Below are 15,243 nucleotides of genomic sequence, written 5' to 3'. Positions count from 1 at the left end.
TTGTGATTTGGGTTTCCCGTTGATAGGAACCAAGGTGATTAGTGTTTATTAGGTGCCTCAGCGTTGCAGAATTCCAGTATCAGGCTAGATCTTTATGGTCATACTAAAATAAGATCGAAATTGGCATCCTACATATTGTGGGTTTTCACATCGGCAGTTGATGTAGTTCCTGTTTTTTAAAACTGTTTTCCTAAATGGTTCCCCAGGTCCTATCAATTTAACACAGGTAAAGTCCTTCGAATTCAGTTTTGGGATGTAAGAATCTCCTTTTTCTCTGTTTTTCAGTTCTTTTATTTAAAAAAAAATCACCATCAACCAAACACTCAAAATTCCCCCTCTGCCCCTGTTATTAATCTACCCACCACCACTGTTCATTAGAAGAGGGATCAAAGAAAGGTGTTTGTTGAGAAAGCCCCTAAAACCGGTTCTTCATCCATTAGACACAACAGGTACCCTGGAAGCAAAGTCCTTTGCTCTGGTTACAGGAAGACTTAGAGCCATTGTAACCATTGATGATGGCATTTTGATTACTAAGGGTGTCCAACCTAGAGGATGAGAAGCCTTTTACTTGGCTGTGTCCTGGGAACCGATGGCCCTGTTCATCTGGAGCAGTATTTCCAACTCTGAAAATTTTTGCAAGGGGGCCAATAAATTCTGTGCATGTTAAACTTTGCAGATTGAATCAATATGTTTGTACCTATATGTATTACTGTGTATATATATGTATGTAAAGATTGATTAATAAAAATCATATTTATTTAAAAATATTACTTAATACTTAGTGGCTCTTTATCATTATACATTTTTTCTGTTCATTAAATATTAAAAGTGTAAAGAAAGTTTATGTGTAGAATTGTGAAATTATTTTTAATGAAAAGATAGGGCTCGTAGATCACCCAATTACCATTGTTTCTAATACTTCTTACTTAAGACTCTAAGACCCAAAACACAGATGTCCAGGAAGTTTGTTTTACCCAAGGGTCAGCAGACTACAGCCAGTGGCCAAATTTGTTCCACTGCCTGATTTTATTCCCCTACCACAGCAAGCTAAGAATAGTTTTTTTACACTTTTAAATAATTGAAAAAAGTTAAAAGAAGAATACTATTTTATGACACGTGAAAATTATGTGAAATTTAAATTCTAGTGTCCATAAATAATGAAGTTTTATTATTATAGCTGTGCTCATTTGTTTATATATTGCCTCTGGCCATTTTCATTCTTCATTGGCAGAGGTGAATATATGCCATGGAGACAATATGGCTTGCAGCAGCTAAAATATTTATTACACAGCTCTTTGAGAAAAAGTTTGCTGACCTCTAGTCTTGCCCCTATGCCGTCTATTAGTGATAAACCAAGGGTCTGCATCAGGAATGGCAAATAAACACTTTCTTCATGCTGGCTGGGTTTGATCAGTAGTGCCTGGCTGGAAGGATTCTGGGACCCTATGTGGACCCCAAAGGGATAATTGCTGTGATGGGTTGTCAGTGTCTACCTGGGTATGGGAGGTGAATGGTTAATGACTTGTAAGCCATATACATAGCTGCTCTTCCCACCCCAGGTTTGTTCATACTATTTCTCATGATAGTGACCATATGCCCTGCTACTTTCTCTCTGGTTAGATTCTTCATGAGTTGAAAACCCTTATGGCATAGTTACTACATTTATTGAATAGAATCTTAAAATAGATATTATAAGGGAATTACAGAGGAAGAAGGGAAGGATCTCTTGAATGATTGTTTCTCCTCACTTCAACCTCCCTTCCCAAAAATCCTAAGGAAAATACTGGGAAGGAGAAATGGACCCAAATGAAAATTGGTTTGTCTTTCTTCTCCCTCATTCACTTTCCATTCTGCTCTCAGCTAGGATCATCTTAAGCTCAGCCACTGCCATCCTCTGCCTTACTGGCTTCCCGTTGTCTTCAGGACTGAGGTTCATCAACTTCAATTAGCTGACAGGAGTTTTAGCATTTAGCTGTTAAATTCTGTCCTCACTCCCCACCCCCTACTACATCCCATTCTCCCATTACTCTCTTCCAGAAGCCTAATGCTGCAACCAGACTAGATTCTGTTTAATTTCTCTAATTACACCATAGTAGTTCAGACCTCTATCATCTCCCTCCCCTTGTGTGCATTATTATGGCTTTTAGACACTCCCACCCACCTTTGCCCCTTTATTTGATCTGATTTATTATTTGATACTGAAATAGTTTGCATGTCTGTCTCCTTCACAAGGCTGTAGTACTCCTTTTATTATGTAACTCCAATGTTCAGTAGAGTGCTCAGGTGTATTGTAAGTGCTTATTGATGTTTGTTGGGTAAGTGACACCCAGGGCCAAAATGACATATTTGTGTTTTTTTCTCCTAGGCTACACTAGAGTTTGCCCTTAAATAGATAAATGTCTGTACAGCTGTAGTGTATTTCTGCAGTCACTTTCAGCAAACCTAAAGATAATATACTCAGTAAAAAATTGGAATAAGTCCTCTAAACTGGCAGTGTCAGGTACTAGATATATTCCCTACATAGTCAGGTACCTAGATGTGCATGTCTCCCTCTGCCTTGCCCCTGTTCTTGTTTTTTAAATCAATTTTATTGAGGTATGATTTTGTAAAAATTGTACTTGTTTAAAGCATAACATTTGATGAGTTTTTACAAATGTAGACAATCTCTGAAACTACTTCCACAATCAAGATAAGAACATTTCTGTCACCCCAAAAAGTTCCCTTCTGTCACCTGTGTAGGCAAAGTGTGACCCCATCCCAGCCTTAGCAAACACCGACCTGCCTGTCTATCAATTAGTGTACATTTTCTATAGCTGCACCATCCAGTATGGTAGTCAGTAGCTGCTTGTGGCTATTCAGCTCTTGAAATGTGGCCAGTGTGCCTTAGGTACTAAATTTTAAATTATATTGTAATTGAATTTAATTGAATCTTTCATTGTATTTAATTATACTTTAAATAGCTACATGTAGATAGTGATTACTGTTTGGACCAGCATATTTTAGAAAGTTTTGTGTTCTTAGCTTTTACATATCCGTCTTTGATTCAGTTAGAATTAATTTGGTATATAGTGTGAGGTGAGAATGTCATTGGTCTTGTTTTTGTAAAATACCTGTTTGTTCTAGCACTAAAAGGAAAAAAAAATTCCTTTTCCCATAGAATTTGCTTTAGCAGCTTTGTCCAAAAATCAGTTGACCCCTTATGTGTAGGTCTATTTCTGGACTCTCTTCTAAGTCCATGATATATATAGCTATTCTTTTGCCAGTGCCGTAGAGTATTAATAAACCTTCCAACTTAAAAAAAATTGTTTTGATTCTAGATTCTTTAGATTTTCACATTCTAGATTCTTTAAATTTTCACTTTCGGTTTTAAATTAAAGTGTCAAAATTTTTTTTTAATTGTCAAAGTTTATGAAGACGACTACTGGGATTATAATTAAGACTACATTGAATCATATTATCATTTTAGGGGAGAATTTCCACCTTAACAAAAATTGAGTCTTCCAATCCATGAACGTGGTCTATCTCTATTCTTCAGGTCTTCAGTTTCTCTTAAGCAGTATTTTGCAGGTTTTAGTGTAGAAGCCTTGTACATCTTTTGTTAAACTTATTACATTCTTTTTCTTTTCAAAACTGTACCTTTTCCTCTGCACATTGCTTTAGCTGCATTGTGCCTCTGCTTTTATTTTTCCACATAAGGGAAGCACATAAAATAGGACATGGACAACTGCAGCCATAGCTGAGCTTCTGGAGTAGATAGGCTCAGGGAAATAGATGTATCAGAGAACAGCTTAAGCATAATTCTTTTGGATTTTTGATAGGTGTTTTTCTCTTTATCCTCTGATATTAGAGAGGCACTTGATAAAATCCAAGATATCCGTAGTTTGTTTCCCCTCTCTGGCTTATTTAATAGATGAAATTTAGAACATAATAAACTTCCACAAATTGGGCAACTTCTATATATTACTTTAAAGTGCCCTGAAACAAGATTTTTTTGGTTGAGGAATGAAATAATGATCACCAATGGTGTTTCTCTCATTGGCTGTGACAGAAAGGAAACTGTGGTGTTAATTCTTCTAGACCTTCCTCCTGCCCTCGTTTTGGGAATCTCAGAATAACTGTCCTTGTTATGATCAACAATTAGAAAAATCAATGGAAAAATCTTATCTTGCTATTTAAGTAGCACAAGCAGTGAAACCTCAAATGTGTTTGTCTCTTCAAAGTGAATTACTTTTGACAACCTTGGCAGTCAGCTCTATAGATTTTACTGCTCTTTTCCAAATTCTTTTCATTTATTGTAACATGAAAAAAATTATTACCATGTGATACTGTAAGATTTATGCATAATAAGAAACACTACCCTAATGATGATTTAACCTTGCAGTAAAATATTCAACCCTAAAAATCCAAGGTAAGAGTATTTCTGTGTCAGGAAATTTAGCAATAGATTTATTTGCTGAGTCATTTTTTTTAAAAGATTTTATTCATTTATTCATGAGAGACACAGAGAGAAAGAGAGGCAGAGACACAAGCAGAGGGAGAAGCAGGCTCCTCGTGGGGAGCCAGCCCGATGCAAAACTCGATCCTGGGTCTCCAGGGTCACACCCTGGGCTGAAGGCAGCGCTAAACTGCTGAGCTACCCGGGCTACCCTATTTGCTGAGTCATTTAAAAAAAAAAATTACTAACTCCTAAGAGCCTAATAAATACAGTAGCTCTCTTTTTTATTACAAGACAATATATGATCATTATTAGGAAATTAGAATAAGTAGATAAGCCAAAAGAAGAAAATAAACTTCACCATTGTTAATTTCCTTGTATATGTCCTTTCAGACTTCTTAAAATTATGGCTGATAAATATACACGTTTTTAAAATGCTCCCCCCCCCTTTATTGCAAAATTGTTCCATGTCCATAATGTCAATATTTATCTCAATTACTACTCCTAGTGGCAAAACAATATTCGATTGTTTGGCTAGGCCCTGTTGTTTTATATGTATATTTCCCCCCAGTTTAGCTGTTATAAAACACATTGCCATGATCATTTCTTTAGCTTAATCTTTACTTTCTTTTTTTAAAGATTTATTATTTTTTATTATATATATATAGAAAGAGCATGAGCAGGAGGGGCGAAGGGAGAGGGAGAGAGAATTTCAAGCACACTCTGCACTCACTGAGTGCGGAGCCCAATGTGGGCCTCAGTCTCACAACCTTGGGATCATGACCTGAGCCAAAACCAAGAGTTAGTCGCTCAACTGACTATGCCACCTAGGCACCTGTAATCTTTGCTTTTATTACTGTTGGATAAATTCCAGAAATGTCTTTAGTGTCTGGGTTAAAAGGTATGATGTTTAAAGACTGGGATGCACAGAGTCACGTTACTCTCCAGCAGAGTTAAATCAGTTTATATTACCGAGAGCAGTGTTTGGAATGCCTACTTCTTATCTGTGGGTGTTAATATTTTAAAAATAATACTCTTAAAGATCCTTCATGCAAAAACAGTGATGAATGAAATTAAATCTCTCTTGATCAAAAAAAAAAATCTCTCAATCTCATTGAGAAGGATTCTTGATGTTTATGAAAATTGACAACCTTTTAGGAAAGTTTCCTTTTAAAAAAAATACAAGCTTTTAAAAAACCTCTCTTCTCTCTTTTTTTGTCAGAGAATTTTAGACTTAAAGGTAACTTTTAAGTCTTCTAGGTCAGTGGTTTAGTACTATGTTTGGAAAGGATTGTCACCCATTAGTGATTGTGAAATCATTTTAATGGATTTTGACTTTGTTTTGATGAAATTTAGAATAGAAAAATGTCAGCCTGCATTGTACATAGTTAACGATAAGTTTAGGTACGTGGGTGTGCGCTTATTTATCTACATGGGTGAATGTGGAGATTATGACTAAACTATTTCTGACTCAATCAAGGTCATGGTCAAAGCAATATGTAGCATTCAGTAGTCTTTCCCTCTACACTGTATTGTTCTTTTACCAAATGATGTATTTCAAAAAGAAGTAACTTCTGATTATTAGCATTCTATTTAGAAGGAGTACTTTACTAGCTTTTGCATGTTTTTGTTTCACAATGATAGAGAGGTCAGGCAGATAGGAGACCGGCCTTTGTAGGCTCTGATGTCTTAAAAGATAAATCTGAATATAAAATCTCACATGAAGCATATTTTGTCATATGCATAATTTTTAGCAGCAAGCACTGACAGTTGATAAGTTATAGGGTCAGTCATCTCTTTGAGTCCCCTCTTTGTCATTTAATGGCTAATGCTTTGAACTAAGTAATGTCTCTGTGCCTTAGTTCTTTTATTTTTCAAGTGGTATCATAGTTTCTACCTCATAAGATTATTGCAAGGTTTAAATAAATCTGATGCCTGGTATGTATTATGCTCAAAACAACTTGGAGCTTTTATTTTTGATGCTGATTATATTTGAAAATTGGTAATTTGTTCTGTGTGCATGAGTATATGTCTGTGTGAATGTGGATGGACTGTGGTGTATATCTCCATGTCTAACCAGAATATCCATCCATACTCCCTTTGTTTTTTGTTTTGTTTTGTTTTGTTTTCCCAGGGTTTCCTAGTCTTGAACTACTGGCTACATGGCTACCAAATGCCTAAGGGAGTTCTTCACAGCTGAGTTATGAAGCTGGAATTGGTTCTAGACGCTGGGTAGATGCAAAGCAGCCTAACTCTTCCAAGTACCAACATTTCTCACCTCCGATTCCGGCCTCTACTTTGAGAAGGATACCTTAGCTTCACCGACTTCCAGTAGAACAGAAGCCCATTTCCTCCCCCCATCAGTGAAACAAAAAAAATCTAATGCTTCAAATGTAAATTGTTCATATAAAAGGAACATACAGTCTGTTTTACGGAAGTAAATCGACCATCAAGAGAAGACTGGCCTCTAATTTATATTGCTTTGCACTTTGATCTGATATTAAGAAACAGCATTCTTCTTTGGTGAAATTTTGGGTGCCAAACACCTACCCAGAATGTCCAGGGCTTTCCTTTTCAGAAGTTAGCATTCTCCTTTTGACCGTCCAAGTCATTATGAATTCTGACCTGTATTAGGAACATGTTGGACAATGGAAAAATTTCTCTGGATTGTCTTAGTAATATTTTTTGGATTATACTTCATTTCTGTACCAATTTCTTTTAATTTAAAGAACTATAAGCCAGGTTATATTATCTCCCAAAAGGTAATATAGCTCTTTTCTTTTATTAACTGTTCTCTCTGTATCCCAACCATCTCCTGATATTTGGTAGAGTAACACTTTTACATGTGTGCTTGCCTCCTAATTTAAAATACTGTATCCGCATGTAGATATAATGTACATAACAGTTTAACCTCAAGGTTGCTGGAGTCAGGGCCCCTGTGCCTGAGACACTAATACAGAGTGTGTTCGCACTTAGCCATGGGCTGGCCTCAAGAACCTGATACCAGGGTTAATGTGGATTACCTAGAACCCTTCCTGCAGTATTCATATGGTATTTTTATTTTGTCATTGTCATTTTGTGTGTATGTGTGTGGTGTGTGTGTTTTTAATGGGAATCTTGTTTTAAAATGTAATTTCTGAAGTTGAACACAATGTTTTATTCGTTGTGCAGCATATATAATAGAGAGGTACCTTGAAATTTTGCTGTTGTTCTTTTCATCATAAGTACTCCTGAGTACTAGTGGTCACTTCCCATGGTATTCATTTGACTTTACTGTCCAAGATCATCATTCTCTGCATTAGTAACCCTGGAAAGGGAGGAACAAGAAGGCCCTGTTGACTGGGTGTTCTGGCTCTGGAATGCACACATAGTGGCATGGATGTAACATCCTCCCCAGGGTGTGTATAGGGCCTGCTCATATTCTGGAGCCCGTATACCAGGTCGGGTTGGTTCAGAGGCCCATCTTGAATGGAAGGGTACTCCTACGTGGTGCAAAGCCTCAAGCTCATGAATCCTATTCCCATCATCTCTGGTGTCACCTGCTGCCGTAGCCCTGGCAGGTTCTCAGAACTCCCAAGTGCTCTGCAGCCCGAATGTGTGAATGGCACTATCACGCTGACCATGCATGGCAAGGATTTTGGCATTCGGTTGGCACTCCCTTTTCCCTCGTTCAATATTAGGTTCTGATTTGCCCCTTGCCATTGTTTCCAAAGATTAAGGAATGTCAGTAACATTTTAAAGGACCAATAAGAACCTCCTGTTAACTAAACCTCTTCCCGTGGAAGCACACTCTACTACTAAAGGGAAGGGCCCTGGGCTCTGTTTTGTCCTTTGCATTGAGAAGGTGTGGGGATCAATGTGTGTGTATGTGATTTGTTTATTGGGTTGGCTTGGCTTTCTAGTTTTTCTCTTTCCTTTTTTAAAAAAATACATCTTTCCCTCCCACATGTTACCAAATTAATTTCTATTTTTGAGAAGTTGAGTCTCCAAGTGTAATAAAAAGGAAATCTCTATTTGTGAGGTAGATGTTGTAAGCTTGACAGTGGTTGTGGAAGTGAGTCCACTTTTACCACTCCACATTACAGCTTTATATCAACCGGTTAGGAGAGCCCAGGGGTGCGGGAGGGGCGGGTGGGGAGGAGGCAATTCTGATCGAATGGATTTTTTGTTGTTGTTTTTGCATGTTTAATATAGAAGTTCTTGTTCCTTGGGAGATCATGGCCTTCGAATATGCACACAACCTTTGAATTGTGCCTACTAAATTATAGCAGGGGACTTTGGCACCCAAGGATTTCTGACTTTCTGGGATTATAGTAGTAATTCCCAGCCGTACCCTGGACTTTATTTTGCTAATCATAATTGAGCAACTGTAAATTACTGCTATATTAATGTTTTAAAGCACTGGGATAGTCTAATTCTAACTTGTAATTATGTTTGCCAATTATCTGTTTGAAATAAATTTGTGTCTGAACAGCTATTGAAACTGTTAAATTGTACAGATATTATTCATGACAGCTTTGTACTGTGGAATGTGCTTAATAAAAAACAAAAAGTTTGACTTTTGTCCAATAAATTGCTAAGTAATGTCAATAAATCAAGTATGAGTATTATGCAGTACATCTAATCTGGCTTCATGCAATTGTTACTTCAGCTACTAATTCAAAGCCAATACTCTTAATAAAGTGTTGAAATACTCTGATGCTCTGTTAAGAAATTTTTCAAAAAACTGTTATGTTCTTTCAGTAATTCAGTGATGTACCATTAAAGTTTGTAGATTTAAAAAAATCATCTGCTCTGTAAAGTGGAGTTGAAAGCAAACTGCTTTTTTGGCTTGTGAGAGGTTTGTGTGAGATAATGCCAGTCCATGCCTTGGGGTGTTTTGCTGAAAGCTCATTTTCACCTCAGGACGTGGTAGCTAACTTCTCATAAGTTCTTTCTTAACTGCTTCACCGGTTACTGTAAAAATATGAAAGTGGCCCCTTCTTTTTCCCAAGTTTCTCTGAGGGTGAGTGGATCCTCTGGTTCTTGAAAAAGCAGGTGCACATGTGAGAAGGTGCCTGCTCCGTGTAAGCATAGGACATGGAATTGTTCAGTTTTCCATGTTTGCAGATGCCCACATCACTGGTTGAGCACCGTGGTAGCAGAGGTTTCTGGATAACTAGCTTTCCCCGCATGAGTCCACCAAATTGGTAACGTGGACATTGGGGATGAGAGTACTTCTCTACAGTATTGCCTCCACCCGTTTTTCTTGTAAATGTTTTAAAAATAATATGCATATGGTTAAGAGAACCTCTTTACAAGCCATAAAAGGAATAAATGTGATTCTCTCCTTCACCCTTGACCCTCAATCCCCCAATCATCATTAGCCAGTTTTTTGTATCCTTCGACAGTGAGCGATACTCTGTGAGTAGCAGGTTATGGTGTGTATACATGTATGTGTATATTGGACATGTACACACATACCACCCCACCCCTTTTAATGGCAATGATAGCATGCTCTCTGTGCTGTGCTGCATTTTGCTTTCTCATCTCCTGTTCTTTAGGAGAACCTTCCATATTGATGGAATTGTGCCTCTTTCGTGGGCATGACTGTTTTATATTTGGTTCCCACAATTTATGTACCAAGTTCCTTGAAGTTTAGGTCATTTCCTGCCCTTTCCTATAGCAACTCTCATCTTTCAGAGCTCTTTCTCGCCTGTGCCAAGTGTGAAAAACCAATGGTGATTAGGGTTCATCCATGCGACCTGCAAAGGTTGAGCCCACCTGTTACTGCAGAGTGGGAAGGACCTCAGGTGTCAGACAGACTATCTTAACCTCTCCAGTTGCCTCCCAGCCTCACAGAGATGGGTGTTCAGTAAATGATAGTTTCTTCCTCAACAGGTAAGGTGTTGCTGCAAGAAATTTACAGCTACAAATTCATCCCATATTGATTATGGCTATTCTAAGGGACTTTTTGTAGAACTCTTTGGATAGATAACCAGAGGACAGAGTGGTGCTTTGCCATTTCAGCCTCTTGATTTTCTAGTTAATAAGGAAAAAGGAAGTCAGGCCATCTGGCTAATAATCCTGTTACTGATTAGCTGTGTGGCAATACCCCCTTTGGGGTCCTAACTTCCCTATGACACCTAGAGGTGTCACTAGCTCAAGTCCTGGAGGGCACATGCCCCAGCTCTGGATGATTTGTTGGCTTGCAGGAATGCAGACCCTGTAATGCCAGTCTAAATCTTTTTTTTTTTTAAGATTGTATTTATTTACTCATGAGAGACACAGGCAGAGGGAGAAGCAGGCTCCCTGTGGGGAGCCCAATGTGGGACTTGATCCCCAGACCCAGGATCACACCCTGAGCCAAAGGCAGATGCTCAGCCTCTGAGTCACCCAGGCATCCCTACCAGGTCTAAATTTTTAAGAAAAACTGAAAATCCGGGTTATGTAAAGATCCAATTGATAAAGAGTTGGTGACTTTATTGGGGGGAAGGGGAGACTTTTTAAAGTCAATCACTGGAGCACCAGTTTGCCATCCCTAAACCAACATGATTTTAAGCATTTCTAGTAGTGACCTCGAAACATCTTAAGTTTGACAACTGATCACTTTGGGAAATAGAAGAGATTCCAGAGCAAAAGGACAGATTAAATTATCTACCTTGTGACAAAGTGACCAGCACATAGAATGACTGAATACATGTTTCTTTAGGAAAAATGACCAAACAAGGGAGGGGTTTGAAAAGGCAAGAGGAGAGGGAAGGAGCCAAGAGCCAGCAGCCACTGTCTTCCATCACATTGTGTTCAGACCAGCTGCCTGCTTTTGTGCTGAGTTCACCTTATAGCAAGGACGGCTTGAGGCCTGGGATCGACTCAGTCTTCCAATTGGGGGAAATTCTGGAACCTCCAAGCTCCTTGTTTGTTGCTTGAAGCTGGGTCTGAGACCTCATGGGCTCTCAGACTTCTGTGGGATGACTGCATACATGGCTATCTTCATGTGCTTACCTGCCCAAGGACGAGGTGATGGTCCCCACACCCAAATGCACTGAAATCCCAATCCAGTGTTAAAAAATGTATATAGGTTGTGTGGAGCCACACGAAGGAATTATAGTACAGGTCTTCAGTAACTTTTTTCATATGCACGTGTGGAGAACTGGACAGCAGTTGCCTTCAACTTTGTGGCTTTTTACTTATCCTGTCTCCAGGTATTGCTGAATTGTATTTTTCACAATAGATACGTTGTTGGACTGGCCTGGGAGAACCTATGAGTGACAAGACCAGAGACTTAATCTGTAGTGGGACATGCCCAAGGAACAGCCTAGAGCTGGTGTTCTGGTGAGATCTCACTGAGTACAACTTAAGCTCCTTGCACCCTTTACCACCATCTTTGGATCCAACGGACCTTTCTGTGCTTTCGGGCTGTGTTTTACTTCCAAATACCCTGAAGTTCTGGGGGTTGAGAAGGAAAGCTCTTAGAACGCTGTAGACTTTGGAACTTGGTATCACATCCAGAGATATCCTATGAGGGTCACTGGTCTACTGGGTGGCAGAGAGGAAAAGAGGATGAGCTTTGGGGCCATTAGACCTGGCTTGAGGTTGGAGCTCTGCCACCTAACTGGCAGCAGCCCCAGGAACAAGGACATTCTCTGCCCTGAACCTGAGCTTCCTCTAGGAAGTGAGTGGAGATAGTATTTTAAAATCACTGTAAAAATTAAATGACAAGACCTAAAATGCCTTGTCTAAATCTGAACTTAAATCTACTCAAAGCACTGTGCCAACCAGTACCTAATACACCTTCAATGGCAGCCATTTTTGGTAGCTTCCACTGTGGCTTTTTTTTTTTTTTTTAAGATTTTTAAAGAATTTATTTGTGAGAGGCAGATACATAGGTAGAGGAGAAGCAGGCTCCCTGCCTGATGCGGGACTTGATCCCAGGACCCTGGGATCATGCCCTGAGCCAAAGGCAGATGCTCAACTACTGAGGCACCCAGGCATCCCTCTGCTGTGGTTTTTAAGCAAATGGTACAGAATGTCCAGAGCAGAGAAAGGCATGATAAGGGTTAGGACTCAGGATGGTATGAGATGAGACAGGAATCAAACTTGCTTAGACAGCCTGAGGCCTGTCTGGGCCCTCCCCAACTTTTTTAAGATTTTATTTACTTATTTATTCATGAGAGACACACAGAGAGACAGAGACATAGGCAGAGGGAGAAGCAGGTTCCCCGCGGGGAGCCTGATGCAGGACCTGATCCACTATGCTCAGCGAATTGTAGTGTCTCCAAAGTGGACAGGCAAGAATTTCACATCCTCACTGTGCATGTGTGCATGTGTGTGGGTGGTAGGGCGGGTAGAGGGGTGGGCAATGCAGGGAAGAGGGTAAGGCAATGCCAACAACAGCAACAACAAGAATAAACATAACCACTGACTAGTGAGTTGCCAGGCCTGTTTGGAAGGCTTTACACATACTGTAATCCTCACAAAAGCCCTGTGTGGCCTGTGTTAGTACCACTTGATAGCTGAGGAAACTGAGGCCCAGGGCTGTCTTGCTCTTGAGCAGCTGGGCTTAGCCTTGATTCCAGTCTTTTTTTTTTTTTTTTAAGATTTTATTTATTCATGAGAGACACACAGAGGGAGAAGCAGGCTCGACGCAGGGAGCCTGATGTGGGACTTGATCCCGGGACTCCAGGATCACGCCCTGGGCCGAAGGCAGGTGCCAAACCACTGAGCCACTCAGGGATCCCCGATTCCAGTCTGTCTTGGCTGTCACTGCAGACCCCTTCCCATGTTGCCCTCGCCTCTCCCTCTCCATGCCGCAGGGGCACTGTGACCAGCAGAGCCTCCCCAAGGAGCCAGGCCTCCTATTGAGCAGTCCCCCTGCATTAACAGGCCCTCTGCACATCTTTTTTCCTTCCTGTTAGTGTCTCTGGCATACATTCTTTGGTCATTAATAAACACGCGTGAATGCCCTCAACAACGCACAAAGTTTGGTGGGGTGCGGCCAGGCCGGTGGGCCATGCTGAGCACTGGGGGCTCTATCCTGGCAGCGGTGGGCAGCCACGGATGGGTTGGAAGCTGGGGCTGACCGGTTAGAAGGCTGGTGTCCTGACTGAGGAGAGGAATGCAGAGGTCTGGAATAAGGAAAGCCCTGAGGAGGTGAGAGAGGGCGGTTTTGTTTTTTGTTTTTTTGTGTGTGTATTTTTTATTGGTGTTCAATTTGCCAACATATAGCATAACACCCAGTGCTCATCTGGTCAAGAGGGCAGTTTTGGAGGTGGTTGAGGGAGTAGGAGGAGCCGGCCAGGGCAGCCACGGTTGGTGTGTGTCTCCTATGAGCCACTAGGTGGGGTTGTAGGGAAAGGAGCCCTGCCCCTGCTCTCAGGAAGCTTCCAGTCCAGAAGAAAGAGACCATATGCTGTGAGCGCTGCCGTGCCCACACAGCCCTGAAAGGGCTGGATAGATCCTGATGGTGATAAGTGCCCTGAAGAGGTCACGCCTGGCAGCCAGTGCAGTGGACTGCAGGACATCTGAGCCAGGCTCTCAGTGCTAAGCTGGATCCAGTGGGGAGGAATGTTCCAGGCTGGGGGACCACAGATGCAAAGGCCATGAGGTGGGTCTGCCCAGCCTGAACAAACAGGCAGGAGGGGCGCTTGGTCTCCCAGGTAAGGGAAGGAGGGCTCGAGGAGAAGGGTGACACGTTTGGATTTGGACATTGCAGGTGCCTGGGAGATAGGTAAGTGAAGCCGACTCGGGCTGTCTGGAGGGAAGAGAGAGATGGCTCTCGAAGAAGAGCCCAAACACTGAGCCAGGAAGATGGCAGCCTTTAGGATGAGGGCACGGGAGGACACGCCAGCGACAGGGATGGAGAAGGAAGAGCTGGAAAGGGAGGGGCGTGATAACCAGCCGTCTTGGCAAGGCGGGTGGATGCTCCCAGAACTCGGAAGACCACCCTCCCTGAGCAGTTGCTTCCGGGCTGCGCAGGCCCACGGGGAACAAGGCCTGTCCCCTCACCAGGCCGCAGGCAGGACACCTCATCCTGCTTCCCCCTCCCTCAGCGCAGCGCCCCTTTCTCCTGATGGCCGGCGCCGGCGGCAAACAGCAAACCGCCGGCCAGGCCCTTTGCCTCTCTTGTCCTTGGGACTGTTCCCTGCAAGCCCATCTGCACAAACAGACGGGGGCCAGGTCTGCGCCTCAGGAATGAGGAGATAAAAGGGACCATCGGGGCTTTTTCCACCAAAGGCGAAAGCATTTTATAGAACGGGCTGCGAGTTTTTGTTTCAGGAAATTTCATCATGTCTCCAAGAAGGGGAGGGGAAAATGAGAGAGGGAGAGGGTGGTGGTAGTGGGGTTGGGGTGGGAGAGAAGTTAATTGGCCTCAGATTTTCTCACTCTCTTTTCATGTTGGTAACACGAGGCGGCCCAGGTCAGCCTCAGGTCAGCGACGTTTGGGCTCTTTAGTGCCCCTCTGTGAATACCTCATTTCTGTAATAGTTTTTCCTTTAAAAACAGCTCTGCCTTCTTTGGCAGATGGTGACATTCCATTAGCATATGGAATATTTTTCAAAACACATCCGAAAGCATGTCTCTTACGGAGGAGACTGGGCAAAAGCAAATGAATGTTTGAAAAGTATGTTGGGAGCAACTCAACATTTAACAGAAGGCTCTCCCTCCACCGCCCCCACCCTACCCCTCCCCACCATGGCTCCTGGATTGTGACTGTAACCAACAAGAGGAGTGGATTTTCCCCCAAAGCTAGTCTGTTGGCTGTACCATGACCATCACAATACTTAGAGAGTAGCCAGAGACAGCCTGAACCCAAGAGAATAAAGAGC

The 15,243-nt window shown here is 41.6% G+C and overlaps 1 protein-coding gene across 6 annotated transcripts in view; it reads left to right on the top strand.

Annotated features, from left to right (window-relative positions):
- The window catches only part of FBXW11 (F-box and WD repeat domain containing 11), a 126,196-nt gene extending 117,062 nt beyond the window's left edge, over positions 1-9,134 (top strand). For 5 of the 6 annotated variants that reach the window (XM_055325300.1, XM_055325296.1, XM_055325301.1 and 2 more), the window contains one exon: positions 6,570-9,134. The gene's annotated coding sequence lies outside the window, so the exon portion shown is untranslated. Of the gene's footprint in view, positions 1-440; positions 771-6,569 lie in introns of those variants that run through there. The other variant, XM_055325297.1, reaches the window with a different exon arrangement.
- The last annotated feature ends 6,109 nt before the right edge of the window (positions 9,135-15,243 follow it).

The sequence above is a fragment of the Nyctereutes procyonoides genome, unplaced genomic scaffold, assembly GCF_905146905.1.
Source record: "Nyctereutes procyonoides isolate TBG_1078 unplaced genomic scaffold, NYPRO_anot_genome, whole genome shotgun sequence".
NCBI classification, from domain to species: Eukaryota; Metazoa; Chordata; class Mammalia; order Carnivora; family Canidae; genus Nyctereutes; species Nyctereutes procyonoides.
This window is presented reverse-complemented; position numbering and strand designations above follow the sequence as displayed.